At 29.5% G+C, this 5,048-nt stretch overlaps 1 long non-coding RNA gene across 1 annotated transcript; it reads right to left on the bottom strand.

Annotated features, from left to right (window-relative positions):
- Positions 1-2,244: 2,244 nt before the first annotated feature.
- Positions 2,245-4,374, bottom strand: LOC120193178. Its single transcript, XR_005522841.1, has 5 exons — positions 4,204-4,374; positions 3,980-4,103; positions 3,364-3,425; positions 2,553-3,276; positions 2,245-2,449 (listed from the first exon to the last, which is right to left on the bottom strand). It is a non-coding gene; the product is annotated as an uncharacterized LOC120193178 (long non-coding RNA).
- Between the last annotated feature and the right edge of the window lie 674 nt (positions 4,375-5,048).

The following is a 5,048-nucleotide window of genomic DNA, read 5'->3' as shown; positions in this document are numbered from 1 at the left end:
ATTAAAAATGATTTTTGAAATATTTGGAGTAATGTTTTGATATTCGAATAGTTATATCGAATATACTTAGAAAATCATTTGGAAAATCTTAAAATCCATTTAACTTAATTTGTTATATCGAAATATTAAAATGTTTCAACAGATATTTATTTCACTTACAGTATTATATATTACTTTATTATATATATATATATAATATTGCATGTAGTGCATTGTGTAAATATTATATTTTACATTTTAGTATATTTTATAATTAATACTATGTTCTATGTTAAATATCATGTTTTAAAAAAATATATGTATAGATTTATAAAGTAAAATAAAGTTAAAAACCTTAAAATTGTTTTTAGTCCATATGCATATTTATAATTTTTCTTTAAATGCTTTAATTTAATATTGTTTTATTTAGGCATTCATATTTAATCATTATATTTTATTTCGTCTAAAAGCCTCTTAAACATAACTCAACCGATTACATAATTGGATTAAGGGTAGTATTTATTTATTTTAAAATATTAAGAAATGTCCTTTTCCGATGTTTTAAAATAAATAAATACCCCACTAGAAAAAACTAAAAAATTGATTGCGTTTAAAATTAATCAAGCTTGAAAGGAAAAGGAAATATTCTCTTATTTAAATTATCGAGAAAATTCGTCTAATTTTATTAGGGAGTTAGTCTCGATATTTTTAAGTAATTGAATATCCCTTATCTTTTCTAATCATATAATTTGGATAAATTGGCTTAATTTATTTCTTTGGTCGAATTAAATTCTTTTAACCTCGAATTCTTGGAAGAAATTATTATATTCTTTTTATTTCAGTTGAAATGAGAAATATTCGTCCTAAAATATTTTAGGGATTATTTTCTCTTCAATTAGAAATATTAAAATATTTTATATTTCTCCTTAAAATTTCCTGTTAAATAAAAATTATATGGTTGAATTTAGAATAATGGGATCGTAATTTAAATTTATATTCGAATTCTTAAATTTTCACTAATAGAGACAATTTATAATCGATGGGGTGCCAATATTGGGCGTTGTGGGGGTGTTTATCCTTCCCCACACATAATCGGTCCTCGAACCCTTTTTTATTTAAAAAGAATGAATCTCTGGTTACACGCAGACTAATTTATCTTTTAAAATGATGTTTTCTTAAAAACTCTTTTAAAAGAAATTTTTTAGGTATTCGGCTTACCTAACTCAAAGGTCGATGGCGATTCCAAAACATTTCAAAACCTTTTTCAAAAGAAAACCCCAAGTCGTACTAAGTTTTCTCCCGCCCGGACGAAAAACAGTGTCGACGGCATGTTTCCGTCATTTCTGGTTTTTAATACAATAGTCTAACTGGTGTTGCTCCTCATGTCAATCCTGCTTTCTTGGTCGTGGAATGACACCTAATGGAATGGGAAATTGGGAACGGTGGGTTTATATGGAATGGTTAGGTCTCTCGCGGGAATATGGGCGAAATCAAACATGGGTGAGTGGGAAGGTGATGAGCATGATGGTAGGACTAGACAGATATGATGGTGAAGACGGTACTTTAGAGTGAATTTCATCGTTTTTTTCTTTAGTAGTTCATGTTCTATATGTATGTCATTTGCTCTTCAATTGAGATTTGTCGATCATAATACGTTCTATATGTTTTCAATATTGCTATTTAATGTTTTCTCTGTCTCTTTCAAATATTTGAAGCTAGGGTTTTGGTGAGTTGTACTATGTTAGATAGTCTTACTTCTACACCAAGTCATTTTGTTGCAATTTGGTCTTGTAGATGGCTCTCCTCGTCTTTTACTCCAAAAATTTACAGAGAAATTATTATTTTTTCACTGGCTTCTTGATATTTATCTTTTCTGAATTCATTTTGTTTGATTATATCTTATTTTTACTTGTAACTACCATTAAAGTTGGGTTTGACCCGGATAATGTTTCCATAATTTTTTCTTGAATCCTTTAACTTAGTTTGAGCCTCCATTATTGTCTTCTTCACTGTTCTTGTAGATACAGCAGCAACTACACTTATATCCATTTCATAATCCAAGGGAAGAAGAAAATAATTATAATACTAATAATTGTGTTAACATAGTGTAGTATTAATTATGCAATTGGAATGACATTGCTTAATGTTATATAGTACTAATTAATATCAATATTTGTTCTTTTTCAATGTAAGTAAAAAAAATATACACATTTTTAATAAAACTTTAAAATTATATCAATTGAATCCCAAGTAAAAAAAATTTAATTTATAAATTCGGGGGAAAACATAGAGAATGAAAAATCTTCACTTGGATCACCCCTGTGCTTTGCTTCAGATTTTCTCTGAAAGTATCTGAGGTAAATCCACCCCATATATGTTCCAAATATCAAAAAGTTGGATGATATGTTGCTGACTCTGGGGTGAAGAAACTTAGGGAGATAGAAATCAACAGCATAAGTGACGGCAGCCACTGCATGGCATATGAAGCATCAAGCAAAGGACGAAAGATTTGAATTCAAAGAAAATTTTAATGTCAAACCAAATTAAATGGTGCTTCAAATATGAATTTTTACCTTCGCTTTTATTTTTAGCAAAGATAGTTCTTGGTCAGGTACAATTTGTTTGATGCCAACCAAGAAACCCGCCAGCACTCCATGGAAACCGGAATGAGGCATGTTACTAGCAAAATGACCAAAAGAAAATTAGCAGGCCAAGGGTTGAGAGGCACTCTTCATTTTTCCCTATAGTACCCACATCAAACACATACTCGGACATGGGCATGGGATATGATTAAACATTCCAATTTTGGAATATGCTCATATCCGCACTTACACCCGAGTCTAAGTAACATAGTTCAGAGGTATAAGGGTTGTAAACATGATTGAAAAATAATTAGGTTAAAATTTGCACAATATATTTCATAAACTTCGAGAAAAATATGCCATAGTCCTACCAATAAGAACAATGAGGGGAAAAGGGTGAGTGCTTCAATATAGAAATATATTCTATTTCAATTCTCAAACATTTGATAAGAATGGAGGAAAAAGAACAAGCAGAAGATGTAAGGCTATGCGAAGAATTAATAGAAAAAAAATGCTTACAAAAACACAGAGGGGATTGTAGTACTCGCAGGTAATTTTCCTGCATTGTTATGTAGTATAAAGCGACAGCAGTTATGAAAACACAGAAAGAAGTTAGGAAGTTAATTACGAAGATGAACTTTAGGAACTCCTTAGAACCCCATATAGGCTCAAGCAACTTCCCCATGAAAAGAAGACCAATAGTGCTGACAACAACCTGCAGAAATCAGTGTTCATTAGTATAACTATATTGAAAAAAAAGGTAAATTGTGGAAATAAGGAGTAAAATAAAACATGCTCATACCCCATGTACTGATTGTTCAATATAACCAGCTTGTTATGAGGTTCCAACCAAAAGGAACTGTCCTGTAAAATAAGTTTCAAATAGAACAAGAGTATTGAGTTCTTGAAATGATGCGTATGGAGATATGAGCCTCTAAATATATCGAAAACAACCCATATAAGACACACACTCGTTTCCAACACTATCATCTGAATCAGAATAACCTAAAGTAAACGGAATACGCATATTAAATAACTAGAAAAACCCATCAAAAGATAACTATCCAAATTAAGAAAATGCTGCAACTATCCCAAAATCCAGATTAAACATTCAGATAACAAAATGTTGAGTTACTTCATGGATCATGTCGAAACATCAACAGTGCAATTGAAACTAGAACCAGATCACCATTAAAATAAACACCCAATTCCAAAAACAACAAGGCAAAATCAGTCTAACACTAGTGTTCCTTCGATTTTGGGTCAATTAACAATGGCATTTGACTAAAATCCTATTAGGGTATTTCACTAAAACCACCACCAGAACCAGAACGAATCAGGACCCAATTTTACCAATACGAAATTGAATAGAACTAACAGAAAAACGATGAAAAAAAAAACTGAAATGGGAAAAAAACCTGGGGGAATAAGAGCGAGGTAAGTAACAGAAGAAGGGATAAGCTGAACAACAATGTCGCCGCCGATTAGTATCATTGTTAGTCCCTTACATAGCTCTATAAATCCACAGAATAATTCACAACCCTATAAATTCAAGTTCAACAAATATAAAATTAATTAAAAAAAACTAAAAATATAGCAACATTTCTTTTCTAAAATGTAATTTTATGTAAGATAAGATTACCGGAGAGCTCATTGCGGAGCTAGTGAATTGTGTCAGTTGATCTTTCTACAGGTGAACGGCTGACTGATCTAAATGAAAATGAATGTAATTAGTTTTTTACCCCCGGGAATTTTACTAATTGATGTAAATTTTGAGGGTTTTAAAGCTTCAGATCCAAGGTGAGAACAGGATTTAACGTATTTGCGACGTAAATAGTCTTTCAATTATAATTTGTTTAAATATGCACTAACCAAGTTAGATAAGTGATTAAAGAAATGTTTAATTAAAAAATTACAGAGTTAACTACCGAATAATTACTTTTTTTTATTTGTATAGTTTTGCTCATCAAATTTGAAATTATTACGTTTTGATCACTTACGTTATCAATTGTTATATTTTGATTAGTGAGTTGTTAATTCATGTTAGTTTGATAAAATAGAGCGTGGTCAAAATAGGTTAACTTTTAATTTGTTCCTTGAACTTTAAATAGAATACTAATTTGATTCTTAAATTTTATATCAATTATCATTTTGACACATAAATTCGATCAAAATGTCTTGTCGTTGGTTACCATTTGACACTGTTTTTGACCATTGTTGGATCTAATTTTTTTAAATTTAATTAACTTTGACCTCTTAAAAGTGAATTTAGTGTTTGTTTTATCGAAAAATACCTTGAACTCATCAAATCTATCTTAGAATAATTGATTTCCTTTCAAATTAAATTAATAAATTTCAAATTAATAATTCTTTAAAAATAAAAACACTACAAATCTAAATTTATATTACAATTAAATCCATAAGTTTTTTTATTATTATATTGTTATGATATATATATTTTTGTTGATATATATATATATATATATA

Source organism: Hibiscus syriacus, unplaced genomic scaffold, assembly GCF_006381635.1.
Source record: "Hibiscus syriacus cultivar Baekdansim isolate YM2019G1 unplaced genomic scaffold, ASM638163v2 tig00116989_pilon, whole genome shotgun sequence".
NCBI classification, from domain to species: Eukaryota; Viridiplantae; Streptophyta; class Magnoliopsida; order Malvales; family Malvaceae; genus Hibiscus; species Hibiscus syriacus.
Note: the sequence above shows the minus strand (reverse complement) of the source record. Positions and strands in the feature narration are given on the sequence as shown.